Here is a 19,195-nt window from a genome sequence, read left to right as displayed (position 1 = left end):
GCAGGTGATGAAGTACAGGTTCACTGAGGCACCGCGGCAGGTGATGAAGTACAGGTTCACTGAGCCACCATGGCAGGTGATGAAGTACAGGTTCACTGAGCCACCGCGGCAGGTGATGAAGTACAGGTTCACTGAGCCACCGCCGGTTAACAGGGTGATGAAAGTACAGGTTCACTGAGCCACCGCGGCAGGTAATGAAGTACAGGTTCACTGAGGCACCAGGGCAGGTGATGAGGTACAATTCAGTTTATTCAATAATTACATGAAACACGTGCTTTTCTCAGTCGTTATGCTTTTTGCGCTCGTGAGATTTGTTGCTTGCTACTGTATGGGCTTATGACGATGTAATATTGAATGAACACATAATTACTTTTGATGGTGTTTCTTTGGCCCCTGAATTTATACTGGTGTTCGACGAGCACATTTTAAACAGGGGTATACGTTTATAATTGATGCAGCATATTTAATAATGCAAAATCAGTGCAAAAAGATGCCAGTGTATTAGTTAGTCCATGTCCTTGAATTCAGTGAGCTGGTGAGATGTGTTGCTAGCTAGTTTATGACCATGAGTTCAGTCAGATAAGTAAGTCCTTGATGCGACCTTGGGCCGATATCATCCCAAGCCTCAATATAGGTCAGGCAGCTGACGAAGCAGTCAAAGGGTGATATATGGTATATGAAAAAACGCCACACAGAAACATGTTTATTGTTTTCCGTAACACCAAGCATTAAAAGGTATCTCTTTTAAAGAGTTTTATGTGTTGGACATTTCGAAATTTGATGCATCAGTGACAAAAATGATGTCCGATACAATTGCCTATTTGACTTGAACCATACGTTGCCAAATTATTTCATGCTAATAGTTGACTAGACTTTGTATATGTTTATGACGGGTGCCACCGGTGGGGCAGGATACGCTTAACCTTTTCGCGAGCACCTTTATTTCATAGTGATTCATAAACACACGCTCTGTCATCGTATTGCATGGTGACAATCACTGAATTGTCTGGTCCACACTCGATTTATTTACAAACAATATCGTACAGGTGTAATACTGCTGAAACAAATGTTCGTGATATGGTCCCAATTGTATAATCGCTTTGAGCATGCATATTGGATGGACTATAGCGCTATATGAATACCCATATATAACAATAATAATTTCTTATGAATGTGGAATGGGTTTTGTCACATTTATTTGCAAGTAAATGAATTTTCACCTTATTTGAAAAGACATAAGCAGGCTATGAACTGGAGCACATAATTTCAATTTCCCGGGCTGACATCCAAACATGATATTAAAAGTGCATTGATATCCCTTATCAGCCAGATTGTAGTGTGATGCAAGCCTGGTTATTCCGCCCTTGTCATCTGACCGCCTCTATGTTGACACTTGCACATTACATGCAAGTTATCTCATATCATTGACGGACAAATAGATGCTTGTACGCTCACTGACTCAGCATGTCGCTTGATTGTCATGATAACAGAGAACGCTTTGTCATGATTATCAACATTGTATCGTTTCTAACTCGCATAACTAACTGTAAATGCAAGAATTCTTTACATACATTTCAATGTACAAATTCTTTCAAATGAAATTGTTTACTAAGTTGTGACGAGTTGTTTTAAGTATTTTATCCATGGTGGTCCAATAATTAAAACACTTAATTAAAATCTAAAGTTCACTTCCATTTAAATCCTTATCAGTCAAAAGTGTAAACAATGTGGCCCAGTAAATTTCCATTACCCTGTGGCCTTAACCTTCATGTGTGATGTCAAAGCTCACAGGTCACATCATGACCTCTCCAAAGCTCATGCATTTTGGAGCACATGCTTGCCAGTGTGTATTGGACCTCCATGCTGCCTGGTTGTCACCCAGCTGACTGTAAGCTGAACTATGTAAAGACACATATGTGAGTACTTTACCCTTTCATTGCTAGGTTGTACTATCTCTAAATTACAATGAAACTGTATATATGCCAAAATGTTACTTTTTTGTTCAAAAATTGTTAATATATTTCACACAATTATTTGTAAATTTGTAGTTGTTACTTTGGCAATTTCAATGTATTCACATATAATTCGAATGAAACATTGAATGTTATGTGCTCTGAAATTTGACATTTTGTGAATTTCATCGAAAGCTATTGTTTGTTGTAGTTTTCTGAACCTCATCAGCTCATCAGCAACTTTACTCTTCAAGTGAACGCAATAATATTCATCAAATCCTCAGCAGCAGCCACTTATTATGAACTGTAATTTCTCAAATATTAATACATTAAACCCTGTTGATGCGAGTATCAGTTTTTGTGTTCTGCATTAACACTAACTTTCTTCATATCTGTATTTACTTATCGAATGCAGGCATGTTGTATACATGACCTCAAGACTGTTGCAAGAAATAATGTGTACAAATTGTGCAACATGCATTGTTTGCCAGTATTACGCTGTAATATAATGGGTTTTCGCGACATGTTTAGTGAACTGACTAATGTGAAACTTCCTGATGACTGGAGTTAAAGCTCGTCACGCCAAAGGCCGGGTTCAATTCCACAATATGTGAAGCCGTGATATTTGTGATACATGTAGTCTCACCTTAGGCAAGTGAGTTTCTTCAAAATTGCCTCTGTTCACCCATCAGAAAATGGGTACCCAGTGGGATAAAAGTATTGTGTCTTTAATTGGGTTATCCGGGGTAATAATAATCAGATTCTGATTACAGCGTCCAGTAAGCAACTATAGTCAGATAGATACTAGGCGCTATATAAATGAATTATAATTATTATTATTTTTACAGATTAAGATGAAAATACAGCAGAGAGGGTTTGGGTGATCCTGGCACAGTCCGGCTGGTAAGGCTCATCATCAGCTCAAGGCCCTTGCCCCCCTTTACACGCAGCCCAGACAGCTAATGGAACTTCTCCCAGGAAACACTGCCTAGTTCAACCCTAGTTCTGCATTGACCAGAGTGTCAGAAGGGCTGTGGAGAACCCGGGCACACTCCTGATCTGCGCCAAGAGTTCAGGAGATACCAAACCAAGGGCACCGAGAACAATGGGTAGCCTGACGACAGTGTACTTGGGATGCAAATAAGACATTTCAAAGGCGAGGTACGCATGTTTAGCATGCTTTTCCTGAATCTTGCCAATCACATTGCTGTCAAAAGGGACAGAAAATTCAATGACTTTATCAAAAGGGGACAAGATCAGGTTTGTTGGCTGGAATTCTTGTAAATATATAGGCCTATTCCACAGAAGTTTGAAAGCATCATTTTCCATGACGCCCTGGACATGTTCAGGGTCGTACCATGGATGGACCTCTGAGTCAAAGCCACGGGCATGGCGAAGACGATAGTAGAAGCAACGAGCCATGCCATCTTGTCTTTTAAGATATGCTGTTTGTGCAAAGCAAGGGCATCCACTGACAAGGTGTTGGACATTGTACAATCGACATTTCCTGCAAATATTTTCTTTTAGAATTACATTTTGGCGATTGCGAGTGGGGAAGTGACTGGTCCTGAGCAGCAAAAAGAAAGCCCTCAGTTTCACACTTAAGACCAGCACACGACATGTACACACGATGCAGTGGTTTCTCAGATAGCTTCTCCACAAATGACCGGCCGAAGGACTTCACCTGGTTTACCCCCATCGCTGTACCGTTCAGCAGTACCTCGCCATCAACAAATACAACCTCAAATTTCAGATTCTTTCCAACAACCTTGGCACGCTTAAAATAGCTGTGGAATTCCTTGCTTTCATCATGAGTCTTGACATGCATCACCAGAGGATCATCCAATAATAAACATACTCTCCCCAAAAAGAAACGCATATAGGAATTTCAACTGTATTTTTATGTTTATTTTGAAACATCTTGTAGGCTTTATGAGTCAATGAAATATAGCGAAATTGCACACTGGGAATGCAGACTTATCCGTCTTTGGCACCAACTCGAGGAAAGTCAGTTTGAGTTTCACATGGAGACGTGTTGTGGCGATGTAGTCAATACCTCGTGTGACCACCGTGGGCATCCAGAACTGCACGGCATCGCTTCGGCATCGAACGAATAAGTCTCAGAATCTCGTGTTGCCCAATCATAGCCCACTCTGCCTGTAGTGCCTGTGCGAGTTGCTGAAGTGTCTGGGGCTGAGGGTTACGGCGTCGCACCCGTCTGTCCAGGTAATCCCTCAGATGTTCGATTGGGTTTAAGTCCGGTGATCTTGAGGGCCAGGGGAGCACATTGATGTTGTGGTTCTGGAGGAAGTCTCCAGTGTGACGTGCTGTGTGGGGCCTGGCATTGTCCTGTTGAAACAACTCCCTCTGGCGATCAATGATTGGAAGGAGGTGTGGGCGTAGGATTTCGTCACAGTACCGTTGAGCTGTCAGGTTGCCCTGGATCATCACCAAATCACCTACGGCAGGTGATCGCTCCCCACATCATAACACTTCCCCAGCCGAATCTGTCCACCTGGGGAACGCAAGCGTCGGCGAAACGTTCACGTCGACGTCTGTACACCCGCATTCTTCCATCGCATCGTTCCAATAGAAATCATGATTCATCACTGAACCAGATTTTACGCCAATTCGGTAGGTTCCAGGCCTGAACGTTGGTGCACCATTGAACTCGATGTCGACGATGTTGTTGTCGAAGCACAGGGCCAAAATAAGGTCTTCTGGCACGTAAACCAGCCTCTCTCAACCTGTTCCTGACGGTCTGTGCAGAAAGCCTCCTCAATCCGGGTATTTGTCGAGCGGTATTTATCTACCTTCCCTACATAATGCCTGGTGTCCGTCAAATATTTGAAGAAAATCCAGTGAATGGTTCTTGAGGTATCTTGCTGACATGGGTAAAACGTTAAGGGTAAAATGAAGGATGGTCAAGGTCACCAAAACTGATTGAGACCTTCCACATACTGTGATGAACCTAGGTACCAAATAAGAAAAGAATCTAGTCAAAGGTTCTTAAGATATTCCAATTCGTACGAACGCACGTACGTCCGGAGTGAGCCTAATATTATACCCCCCTCTTCGCGCTAAACGCGCGGCGGGCGATAACAATCTATTGTGGAGTCATTAAATGTCACGCTTGTCCTGTAAATTGACATGAACACCAAATTGGTTTAGTCATATTTATTGTCAATACATTGAACACGTCATTTGTAGTGGTTGTACAAGTTTCAGTAAAATGCTCAAGATTAGATCGTTTTGGCACTGTAAGTAAAATAACTTTGAGTCAGCATGTAAATCTAAGTAAGAAACATCACAGCACTGCTTCAACCTGCACCCAGATTTTTTAAAAACAATTTATAAACAAATTGATATACATCTTGACATTTCTGTTGATCCACTGTCAATTAACGGGCTCTGGTGGTCAGGCCCCCTTACCTGGTTGACACATGTCATCGTATCCCAGTTGCACAGGTCAATGCTCATGATGTTGATCACTGGAATGTCTTTTCCAGAGTTGATCATTTAAAGACTTCAGCCATATAACTATTACTGAGTACGGTGTTAAACAACAAACATCAAATGTCATCAAATGTCACACTTGTCCTGCAAATTGAAATTAACACCAACTTGGTTTACTCATATTTATTGTCTTTTATATTTATTTACACTAGAGTACAAATGCATGGCCATATAAGGGTATGTGACTAGCAGACTGTTGGCTGAGGTTGCTCATGATACACAGCTGTCTACACATCAGAATTATACATGTGTAATATACATGCACCAGGAAATATACACAGTAACACACGGTCAGACAGGAAGTATACCTGTCATAACACATTACCAGCTGATATACATTTACAATGGAATCAATGTGCAACAATGTTCTTTATGAGGATATTTCTTTTGGCACATTTCTTTTTTATTTGGTAACATTACCCAAGGGAAATTTGACTCATAATATCATGAGAAGCAATCTATGCAATACAGTTCACTCCGTAGTAATTATCAGTAGTTATTTATTGTCAATACATTGAACATGCCATATTTAGTGGTTGTACATGTAGCAGTAAAACGCTCAAGATAAGATCATTTTGGCACTGTAAAGAAAGTAACTTTGTGTCAGCACTTACATCTAAGTAAGGCACATCACAGCACTGCGTAAACCTGTACCATGGCTTCTTAAAAACAAATTATAAACAGGTAGATATACATCTTGACATTTCTGTTGATGTACTGTCATGTACAGTTTCAAATATATCAAAAATAGATATAGGTCATGCTGTTCTGTTCGAGGACAGGTTGTATAACCAGGAAACAGTTCCAACAGTTCAAAACAAACCCGAAGCTTCCAATCTTTTAATCCATAAATGTTGACAGTTTGTTTACAGCAAAGTTTGCAATGTACCAGGAATTGTTTGTACAGAGTGTGGTAAAAACATAGGGTGGGGCCATGAACGCATAAGGAAAAACGTTGATTAGACCTTGCATATTGGAAGCGGTAGAAACTCATTTCGTTTTACGGTGTACAAAGGGAGATAACTCAGCGGTAAAATAAATGAACACCCACAAAAGACAGAGAGAGGGAGACAACTCTTAATTGACTAGAGCCCTTGTTGACGTACTACAATTATTATCAATTTAATGTAATAAAACACATGCTATAGGTACAATTTCAAATATATCAAAAATAAACAATGGTCATGCAAGGTATAAAGGTATGATTATTTGGTTTATAACCCAAATAAAGAATAATTTAACCCATAGACATTATACACATGCATTATTAGTTAAGTGTGTTTTGGTATAAAAATATTGTAACCATTGCATCTAGTTTTGTGACACTAATGACTAGAGAGCATTACCGTAAGTAAAATATGATTAAAGTATGGTCCACATAAATACTGTTGATAACTAATGACAAGATATTTTATCAGCTCCTGAATAACTGATTAGTGCTATCACCAGAAAGAAGACTTCATGAACTATCATGTCTGAGACTATCAATTATCATGTCTGAGACTAGCCTAGTGGTTAATGCGTTTACTTGTCACGCCGAAGATTTAGGTTCGATTCCCCACATGGGCACAATGTGTGAAGCCTATTTGTGGTGTCCCCCACCGTGATATTGCTGGAATAGTTCTAAAAGCCGCGTAAAACAACACTCACTCACTGAGACTATCCAACAACAGATGGTTCTCTAAGAACAAACTGTTTTTTATGTTAACAATCCATTTCCAATACGATATATCATAAACTCGTGTAGGTTAATAAAACAAGCATTATTGATTGACTTCAACAATCCTATCTATTGACTAGGGAGAATTTAGTGAACTATGTCTACAGCATTGTCTGAACACCTGGTTGTCCCTTTCTCTGCATTCCTCCCTCGTAACAAATAGTGAACTGCATCAATATATTAATGAGAGTTTGTTCTATAACATTTTTAATTTTTGGGACGTAAATTGTGCAAAAACAGCACAGATTTGTTCTGATGTTTTGAGTATGATCAGCGTTTCACTGAGGATTTCATGTTATTAGTTAATCAAAACCAGTTTATACTGGGATGTTAACACAATTCAGAGACAACCTGTTCTACTTAAAACAATGACTGTAGAGTTAGTTCTGTTTACTCCCACGGCCCCCACACTCCTCCATGTAGTTTGGGGTCACATTTGGGGTCAGGATCAGGGTACCTGGGGGGTACTGCTGTTTTCTGGTAGTACTCTAGTCGGTCCAGAAGCTTCTTAACAATGTCTGGTTGTGATGCTGACAAGTCATTGTGTTCATTTGGGTCATTTGCGATGTCAAACAGCCAAAGATTCTTCGCCTTATCATCCTTGTCCACAACCGCCTCCTTACTGAGATGTGGCGGTGGAATCCAGCTGCCGTTTCCTGAGGGTGGAGGAGACGGTGTGAGCAAAGACATGGAAGTTGTCTTAAAACTTGCAATGAAACAAGGACTTCTGTTTAAAAGGTCCTTTATTCGAACTACGAGCATGGTAGCCATTACACAGGAGCCAAGGGAGATCACTCTACTGGCATACTTTACATTGATGCTACTTGTTAAGAGTATAAATGCTTATAGTGAACCTTTGTTAGTTATTTTCTTAAGTACAGGAACATTTCATCCCAGAAGTCATACATAAACTTAAATTTCATCAGTTTTTAAAGCGCTGGAACTGTCTTCCTGAGGTAAGGGAGGTAACTGTCTACAAACGTCCACCCTTGTCAAATTAGCCTGGAATTTCACACCTCAACCATAGCCCAACCAGTGGCTATTATAACTTATATTCCTCTTGGCCAATCAGATTCCTTTATTCATATTAATAACCAAAGTAAATAAAATGGTGGCACTGCCCAAAACAGTATGTTCATTAATCAAGATTGTAATAAAACGTGTCCTACCTCACAAAGAGCATTAACTTACTACAGCACCTTGACTAAAATCATGTGTACCCCTTTGTCAAGTGTCAAACAAAACAAGTACTAAAATCTGTACTTTACTGAGAAACTGTAATACCAAATAAAACAAATGTTACAGTATTAATTGAGTGAGTTTAGTTTCACGCCGCTTTTAGCAGTATTCCAGTAATATCACAGCAGGAGACAGTAGAAATGGGCTTCACACATTGTGATTATGTGGGGAATCGAACCTGGATCTTTTGCGTGATGAGCGAACACCTTAACCACTAAGCTACCCTACAGTATTAAGCAGTGAGTGTCCACAAACCTGGATCTCCTGTGATGAGCTTCCAGTCTCCGACTCGTATAGCGGCTCTGATCCGCGTGTCGAAGGTGTTGTTAAAAAGCTTAGCTCCCTTGGGATGTTTCAAGATGTCAATGTTGTGTAGGAGCTCCTTCCTCGGACTGGCTCCACCTTCACTGGAACAATGGCAAATTGATGTAAGACTTTCTCTTGTTGTGTAAGCAAGTAAACATTGCTGTCATTGTGACATATACTACTGAAGAGACCTCATTTTTCCAAGCATATAAACTGTAAGCAAAAGGTTTCAAATTCATACTTCATAGGTGGGAAATTTACCCTAACATGTCTAAATTCAACACAGAAATTTAAATCATTTGAACAAGTCAAACCATCAAACAACACACAAACACACAGCACGTTTCAACATTCAAACAGCCATAGGTCCTTTGCTTGAATGACAATATTAAAATTAAGAAATATTTTATCTTCAAAACAAATCCAAATGGAGCCCAGAACAATCCGTATTTTCAGGAGCTGTGAGGCAATTTGGACTTGCCAATTGATCCTAGCCTTGAGCTGGTCTTGTATTTAATTTATTCTCAAGGGTTTTGGAGAGAGACTAGCTCAACGCTATATTTTCACTGATATTGTTGATGATGATGATGATTTGGATATTTTGCATGTGCTGCCCTAGAGTATGCATATTTCGCATTTTTTTCAAACTCTACATAGATACTAGCGTACCTGATGGTCTTCCATTGGTCAAATCCATCCAGAGGCTTTGTTCCATTGGTGTTCCCGCCAGCCACACCCACCAATGTTGGAAACCAATCAGAGACATGGATCAGTTGATTATTGACAGTTCCTTTGTTCTTCAGCATATCACCATACACAAAGCCCACTCCATGGAATCCCCCCTTCCCATAACGACGCCTTCCACCCCCTCAGTGGCCAGTTGTTTCCCCCATCGTAGATCGTACCGCCATTGTCTGAAACACAAGTACTTTGTTAGAACCCTCATGAATAATTAGTAGACTCGCATAATTCTACCACTTCCTCAAATACAAAACTTCTAGTCTTCAAGCTTAAATAAACCCACAAACAACCTATGCTTGTCATAAAACTAACGTGATGATCGAGGTGTGTTGGGGGAAAGGGGGTTTAGGCTCTCTAACTTCGTTGTCACATGTCATTGTATCCCATTGTATGAGATCTATGCTCATAGTGTTGATCACTCGATTGTCTGGTTCTAGATTGTTCTGACTCGATTATTTACAGACCGCTACCATACAGCTGGAATATTGTGGAGGGCAGCATTAAGCAACAAACAAAAAGTCAAACTTAAAGGTCACATGCAACGTAAAACACAACTTTGCAGATTCTGATACCTTTCGGTTTGGACTTACCGAAACAAATCATCAAAAATGCAAATTCCAACCGCGCGAAATCGGAGTTCAAACGAATCACTAATTTCCCCCCAGTGTGAGCTATTTTTCTAATGTCTTGTTGATATTTCACAGGCGCGGGCTTTTTATATGTTATGACAGTAGATTACCGATTTAACTGTTTATATAATTTCATTTGTCTATTTCACCACACGTTCTTCTTACGGAGTCACTTTCTCAGTTCGATACTTAAAAGCAATGTCATTATTAAGCGTTGACAGAAATTCTAACTGTGATCAGGGATGCTCTACTCCTTATATAGTCTCCCTGCTGTGATATAAATATGTCGTTGTCACAGACAAAACTCAATGTCTGTTTTATTGACACCTATGTGTCTGCCTGCCTGTCTGCTAATGACAATATTCAATACACAACTTCTATCACTGACCTCATGCAATTTGAACTTAACACCTATCAAGCTATACACCATAAATAAAACGCATTGATTTATGGCCCGAGTTCGGTCTCTGTCACATTAAGTAATTACACAGTCAGGCAGGTGTGATACTTGTACACATGACATGTTATGGTGTCTGTTGATTGCAAAATGTTATACACAAAAAAATGAGCATGTATTTACAAAACCCAACATCTCTTTATATACACACACAATGAGCTGTGAGGGCATCGGCAAATGAACCAGCCGTTACACTTGAGTGTACACCCACCCGCTCTGACTGGGTTCGGTATCCCGGCTGCTTCGTTTCTGGGGGAAGTAAACGCAAGTACAAAATATTGCACTTTTGAGTTGCGATTGTACGCTTATAATTTTGTTTATATGTTTTTTCATAATCAGCAATGTATATTATGTGTCATGAATAAGTGATAATTGTGTTTTAATTATGTTTGATTTTTTGGTTGCATGTGACCTTTAACCATAGCCCGTGAAAATCTTTTTCTAGCTAATCTTACTGACCTACTTAAATCTGACCTACTTAAGTCAGAATGGAAGAGAAGTTTTATGAGACTTGAGGGAAATTTAGCTAGACCTACTCAGAGGTTCACATTCAGTCCAAGTCCTGACGTAGATTACAGTAGAAATTCCAAGTTTGAATATAAACTTACCAGTACCTCAGAATTTACTTACCTGTGGAGAAGACAATGAGGGTATTCTCCAGCTGGCCAGTAGCATTGAGAGCTGCAGTGATGTTTCCGATCCCCTCGTCCATACATGCAGCCATCCCTTGAAGTTGAAAACATGTAAACGATAAACATCTGGGCCCCATTGCACAATGCGATCGTAATATCTATGATGATCATAAGTCGATGCTGAGGTATGTGTGTTACGATCACTTTAGCTCCAAGATCGTTTCGTGGAACTGGGCCCTGTATGGTTGTTTTGGTCGACAGCCGGACCATGTGAATAAGAACACACATGGGGTGTCATTCTTGATTTTGACGGTTTTCAAGAAGGTCGATAAATCACTGTCGACCATTATTTTGACAATTGTCTTGCATCACACAGTTGTTAGTGTTTGTTCCTAGCCATTTTTTTGTTTGAAAACGAAAATCGTACACATGCAAATTTCACGTCATACACCAATCATCTTTAAAGAGCAATTACTGTACAAACAACTATGGTCATAAGGAAGTGCAAGTGGTGATGCACTCTCAAAACATTCACTATTATCATATGAAGATTGGCTGACTAAATTATATATCAAGTTTCACTAATTTTCTTTAATAAGAGGTATGTTTGTCCTACAAACAATGCTTACCTAGGGCTACAGCAAAATGTTCAATATTTTGTCAGATCAACTCTTTTCCTAATGGTGAAGCATACTGCCGATCAAGGAAAGTTAGAAAATGTCATGATATAGCAGACATATTGGTAAAAACAGATTAGCACCCAAGTCACTCTGTGTGAGGAGAAAGAGGCCATACACTGGTCTACCTACTGAATATGTCAGGTTTAACAGTGACCATATTACCGGCAAAACTGCGCCTGTTCAAGTCCTTGATGTGGCTGTACGGATTCAAATATTTCCCTGGGACCTGCAGAGGTGCGTGCGTAGACTGATAGGCGACGTACAGGAAAAATGGCTGCAAACAAGAAACAAAAACATGATGAGCCTACAATTAAATCACCACTATCAAAGTAGTGGGTGAGTTCAAATTTAACATCATATGAGCTATAGTCTATTTCAGCTAAATAGCAACAAGACCAAGTTAACACATGTACACAAGTATATTATATACACAAAGTCACACTCTAAAAAAAAATAATTTAAAACATGTGCTATAACAATATCATTTATGTTTTATGGCTGTTGTACCACATTTGATGGCCATCCTCTAAACAGTCTCCAAGGATGACACTTGCTATGCCACATCGCACACATGTCCTTGGTGATTTCTCACGTCAAGAGATGGTAGCAACTCTACCTTGGACCACCAGGAGTCCAGATCCTAAATCCCATGTTTGGGACATTATGAGATACAAAATATTGTTGTATTAGAACAAGCCCTCCATGAAGAATAGAACACAATACCACAACGTCAAATTCCACATCTGATACAATCAGTCAGGAGGGTCAGGGGATGTTATTACTTATGTGATTTTATGAGGATTGTACATCCAAATCTTGAAAATGAGCGCACTTGTTAACGTCATACGACATTGGACTACAAAATGAGTCAATCCTTTTCCATGTTTCCTTCTCTCAAGGGGCGGTGGGGTAGCCTAGTGGATAAAGCGTTGGCTCGTCACGCCGAAGACCCGGGGTCGAATCCCCACATGGGTACAATGTGTGAAGCCCATTTCTGGTGTCCCCCGCCGTGATGTTGCTGGAATATTGCTAAAAGCGGCGTAAAACCAAACTCAGTCAGTCAGTCCTTCTCTCAATAAGCTACTGGTTTTCATGCTTTTTTAATTAAGATTTGCAATTTGATTATTCGCTGAAAGTCAATGTATCCAGACAGTAAGTTAAACTGAGGTTTGGGATAAATTCCTTTGCTATGGTTAATGGTAACATATTGATACTATGAAGAATATGGGATGTTGCAATACTTTGTTCCATGTGTATATGCCTTTCAACACAAGTAATACACGTCAGAGGCAAGTAATACAATAAAATTTGAAGACAATGAAGTTGACACAGTACCTAAACTGGCGGACAAGGTCACCACACAGACATTATTTTCAAGATGTGGTCCTGTGCATAGAGCTCAGGTCACAAATCAGTTGAAGTTAAGCAATGCTGAGCATGGAGAGTCCTTGGATGGGTGACCGTGTTCTACTCCTGAGAGTTCTAGGACTTCAGTCTTACCCCACAACGAAACGCATGTGATACATGTAGTCTCAACTTAGGCAAGTGGGTTTGTTAAAACAATGCCTCTGTTCACCCAGCAGAAAAAGGGTACCTGGTATGATACGATGGTAGTATGAATTTGAACCTTGAGCGCCTGACAGGCGACAGGTTGTATTCTCCAAAGGGAGTGTTCTGTGCTCGTTGACCAGGGGTGATAGTGAGCGCTTTGAGCATGCAATGTGCATGGATAAATGCACAAAATAAATGGACTATTATTATTATTCATTTTTTTATGTTGACATGAAACATTCTCGATGGAACTTGCACCTACTTTAGACTCATCATGATCCTTGATCACACTGATAGCCCTCTCCGTAAACAGATGCGTTGAGTAGTGGCCAGTCTCATTGAAAACTGGGGTTGTATTGTTATGTAGGTCAAGGCCACAAAGATTATATCTGGAATCGTGGCCGTCGCAAGTGCTGTGTGTGAAGTAGTCCTCGCTGCCTGTCAGATAGCCTGCAAGTTGTTATATATTAGATATATAAAGGGTTAAGTCAAATACAAATGTGATGTTTGGTAAATAAATTGATATACTAAAATCATGTGATTTGTTAAAACATGAAATTATGTACAAGAGTGAGTGAAGGAGGGGGCGAGCTGGTGAGTGAGTGAGTGGTTTTACACCACTTTAGGCAATATTCTACCAATATCACGACGGGACACCAAATATGAATTTCAATTGCTTCAGCTTCAAGATGATATGCGGTAATCACAGTTTTCCATTTATTTCACAGATATCATCACTAGCCACGCCTACAATTTAGACCCATGAAAATCTGTGTTAGAATGGGTCTTCAGCAAACCTTGATGTCATAGCCGGTGACAAATAGGATTGGGTGGTTGACTTGGTTAACAGACCATCACATTCATATTGTGTTGATGCTCATGATGTCACTCACTGGATTGTCTGGTCCATACACGACTATTTCCACACTGACACGATACAGCTGGATATATTGCTGATTGCCACAAACAAATAACAAACAAAACAAAACAAACACTTGACATCTTTCCTCACCATAGTATGAATCAAATCCCCGATTGGTAGGCAGGTAGGCATCCTTGTAGAAGCCCAGATGCCATTTGCCGACAGCATGGGTGGAGTAGCCGGCCTGTTTGATCTTGTCTGCTACTGTGGGACTATCCAGAGGAAGGCCATTGGGCTGAGCGTCCCAGATGATACCGTGTTGTAAACCTGTGTGAATCTGAAAACAGACAAAACAGATGGCCAGGTTCACTAACACGACTGCATATCCCAGTTGTGGAGATCAATGTTCATGACGCTGATCACTGGATTGTCTGGTCCAGACTTGATTATTTACAGAACACCATAATGTAGCTTAATTATTGCTCGGTGCATGCGGCGTTAAATGTAAATAAACATGACAGTGTTTTACCAACAAAATATAGAGAAACTATACACCTGAAATAGGATCTGAACCCCAAATGATAATGTTATGAAAACAATCTTATTAGCCTGAAAATATTTGCTGAAACACTGCAACCTTAAGGTCCAAATCACAACCTTGATACCTTCATCAAACCAGGGCTACTCTACAACACGTTATATAGTCTCCCTGATCAAACACATCAATTACCAATTCTTTTTTGTTTCCTTTTCTCCTCTTCAGTATTTCATATGAACACAATAATCAAGAAATCATGCAGAGTTGTACAGTGAAATTGTGGAAGCTAATTAATTTGAAACAAGCATGTTTGTAACATCCAGCTGATAATTCTGTTCAGACAATGAAAACAATCCATATGCAGACATTCGTATCTGAACGTCTTCAGTCAGTCACTCAGTTCTGATTCAAACAAAGAAATACAAACTGTGATGATGACTGACTGACTGACTGACTGAGTTTGGTTTTACGCCGCTTTTAGCAATATTCCAGCAACATCACGGCGGGGGACACCAGAAATGGGCTTCAAACATTGTACCCATGTGGGGATTCGAACCCGAGTCTTCGGCATGACGAACCAACGCTTTAACCACTAGGCTACCCCACCGCCCCGAGGATAAATAGGTCTCACAGACCGTGAACGGCATTATTTTCCATTCTGCCAAGCTTCTGCAATGCTAAAGCCATATATGAAGCAAGCGACAAGTTGCCCTGAAAAGCTGTGCATAATTTATGGTTAGTGTGTGTTTGTGTGTGTGTGTGTGTGTGTGTGTGTGTGTGTGTGTGTGTTTTTGTGTGTTTTTGTGTGTGTGTGTTTTGTGTTTTGTGTGTGTGTGTGTTTTGTGTGTGTGTGTTGTGTGTGTGTGTGTGTGTTTGATGATGATTTTTATGGAGAAGCATGCACAATATGAATGACCCCTCTAAATTTTATGTACAAAGTAAGTGACACACCCTACCTGCAGACAAAACTCAATTCCCGGCCCACCTAATTTATCAGCAAATGCTTTTTAATATTGTTATGTACAAAACTGCACACGCACGCACGCACGCGCGCGCACGCGCACACACACACACACACACACACACACCGTACATGTGTACAAATTTATTGGTGCCTCCCTACCTCCCCACTCCACACATGTTCCTGGGTTGTCGTCTGCACACTTTATAACCAGTAAGGGTATGACTGACTCGGACTCACCTGGTACCTCCCTGACATGAACTGGGACCGTGTCGGGGTGCAGATAGGCTGGACATAGTAGTTTTCCAGCTTCACGCCAGCTGCTGCTAACTTGTCAAGATTTGGTGTTTTTATCTCCGACTTGTGATACCCGATATCATGGAATCCGTAATCGTCAGCGAGGATGAAAATAATGTTCGGGCGACTTGACTTCGCTGACAAAACAGTGCAACATGCACATAATAACAAGAACTCTGCAAGATGCATGGCTGTCACGAAACTGTTCAAGATCCAGATCAGTCTTTCGGTGCAGTTCACTTGTGATCATGTGACAATGTTTGATCATGTGACTTGTGCAAACTCCTCAACAGTGCTACTACAAATGTACTGAGTAATGAGTATGGCAACAGCGGGACTACTGTGAGCGTTGTGCGTTGCTTCATTGTGTTTTTGTTGTTTGTTGTTTACTGCACTCAGCAATATTCCAGCTAATAGCCTATATGGCAGCGGTCCGTCTGTCTAACGTCATAGTTAAGAGTGGGGACGGGTCATCATGTCAAGAAATGGCAACCATGTTCTCTGAAACAAAAAGGTACAAATATACATGTTTGATATCACGTGCGCCTATTTGGTGGGGTGTTCTAAGATTGGGCCATTTAGGCCATGAGTCAACCAGGTCTCCGAGAGCCAATCAGTAGTGTCATCTATGGCCAGTTTGGTTGCTGGGGGAAATTATTTCAGAATTCCCACTGGGAGAATTTTGATATCATGTAGAGATTGACTTGGTGTGGGTAAAATAACGCGCAGTTCTGACATCTCTGGTCAGGTGCTTCGAACAATCAGAGACCATATAATAGATTATTATATGGTCTCTGGAACAATGTAGTATTACTCTTCTCGTTTTGATTCATGATCTGGAACAGTCAAGACCTCTGCTTGCCATTTAAAGGTTGGATGTGTTACTCGTGACATTTACACTTTTCGCAAGTGAAAATTCACAGTGTGAGTCAAACCAAGGATCACATATATTGTAATCCAGAGTTTTCCGGCTGATGCATCGTGCTAGGTGATGAAAGACTGCGCCATCGGGGCAGGTGATGAAGTACAGGATCACTGAGCCACCGGGGCAGGTGATGAAGCACAGGGTCACTGAGCCACTTGGACAGGTGATGAAGTACAGGTTCACTGAGCCACCAGGGCAGGTGATGAAATACAGGGTCACAGAGCCACCAGGGCAGGTGATGAAGTACAGGTTCACTGAGCCATTGGTATAGATGATGAAGTACAGGTTCACTGAGCCATTGGTGTAGATTATGAAGTACAGGTTCACTGAGCCATTGGTATAGATGATGAAGTACAGGTTCACTGAGCCACTGGGACAGGTGATGAAGTACAGGTTCACTGAGGCACCAGGGGAGGTGATGAAGTACAGGTTCACTGAGCTATTGGTATAGATGATGAAGTACAGGTTCACTAAGCCACTGGGACAGGTGATGAAGTACAGGTTAACTCAGCCATTGGTATAGATGATGAAGTACAGGTTCACTGAGCCACCGGGGCAGGCGATGAAGTACAGGTTCACAGAGGCACCAGGGCAAGTGATGAAGTACAATTCGGTTTATTCAATAATTCATGAAACACGTGCTTTTCTCAGTCTTTATGCTTTTTGCGCTCGTGAGATTTGTTGCTTGCCACCGTACGGGGTTATGACGATGTAATATTGAATGAACACATAATTACTTTTGATGGTGTTTCTTTTGCCCCTGAGTTTAAACATTTTAAACAGGGGTATACGTTTATAATTGATGCAGCATATTTAATAATGCGTATATCAGTGCAAAAAGATGCCAGTTTATTAGTTAGTCCATGTCCTTGAATTCAGTGAGCTGGTGAGATGTGTTGCTAGCTAGTTTATGACCATGAGTTCAGTCAGATAAGTAAATCCTTGATGCAACCTTGGGCCGATATCATCCCAAGCCTCAATATAGGTCAGGCAGCTGACGAAGCAGTCAAAGGGTGATATGTGGTATATAAAAAACGCCACACAGAAACATGTTTATTGTTTGCCGTAACACCAAAGCGTTAAAAGGTATCTCTTTCAAAAGGTTTTATGTGTTGGACATTTCGAAATTTGATGCATCAGTGACAAAAATGATGTCCGGTGCAATTCCCTATTTGGCTTGTACCATACGTTGACTTTACTAGACTTTGTATATGTTTATGATGGGTGCCACCGGTGGGGCAGGATATGCTTACCTTTTCGCGAACACCTATATTTCATAGTGATTCATAAACACATGCTCTGTCATTGTATCGTATGGTGACAATCACTGAATTGTCTGGTCCAGATTCGATTTATTTACAAACAATATCGTACAGGTGTAATACTGCTGAAACAAATATGTGCTCATGATATAGTCCCAATTGTATAATCGCTTTGAGCATGCATATTGGATGGACTATAGCGCTATATGAATACCCATATATAACAATAATAATTTCTTATGAATGTGGAATGGGGTTTGTCGCATTTATTTGCAAGTAAATGAATTTTCACCTTATTTGAAAGACATAAGCAGGCTATGAACTGGAGCACATAATTTCAATTTCCCCGGGCTGACATCCAAACATGATATTAAAAGTGCATTGATATCCCTTATCCGCCAGATTGTAGCGTGATGCAAGCCTGGTTATTCCGCCCTTGTCACCTGACCGCCTCTATGTTGACACTTGCACATTACATTCAAGTTATCTCATATCATTGACGGACACATAGATGCTTGTACGCTCACTGACTCTTCTCATGTCGCTTGATTGTCATGATAACAGTGTCGCGAGAACGCTTTGTCATGATTATCAACATTGTATCGTTTCTAACTCGCATAACTAACTTTCTTCATATCTGTATTTACTTATCGAATGCAGGCATGTTGTAAACATGACCTCAAGACTGTTGCAAGAAATAATGTGTACACATTGTGCAACATGCATTGTTTGCCAATATTACACTGTAATATAATTGGTTTTCGCGACATGTTTAGTGAACTGACTAATGTGAAACTTCCTGATGACTGGAGTTAAAGCTCGTCACGCCAAAGGCCGGGTTCAATTCCACAATATGTGAAGCCGTGATATTTGTGATACATGTAGTCTCACCTTAGGCAAGTGAGTTTCTTCAAAATTGCCTCTGTT

The 19,195-nt window shown here is 40.6% G+C and overlaps 1 protein-coding gene and 1 pseudogene across 1 annotated transcript in view; both read right to left on the bottom strand.

Moving 5' to 3' along the window:
- LOC124287866 (arylsulfatase B-like) overlaps window positions 1-19,195 on the bottom strand; it is a 108,714-nt gene that overhangs the window by 41,660 nt on the left and 47,859 nt on the right. The gene's annotated exons all lie outside the window — the stretch shown is intronic.
- On the bottom strand, window positions 7,084-16,311 carry LOC124287876 (annotated as a pseudogene).

Source organism: Haliotis rubra, unplaced genomic scaffold, assembly GCF_003918875.1.
Source record: "Haliotis rubra isolate DU_JTF1 unplaced genomic scaffold, ASM391887v1 Scf407, whole genome shotgun sequence".
Lineage (NCBI taxonomy): Eukaryota > Metazoa > Mollusca > Gastropoda > Lepetellida > Haliotidae > Haliotis > Haliotis rubra.
Note: the sequence above shows the minus strand (reverse complement) of the source record. Positions and strands in the feature narration are given on the sequence as shown.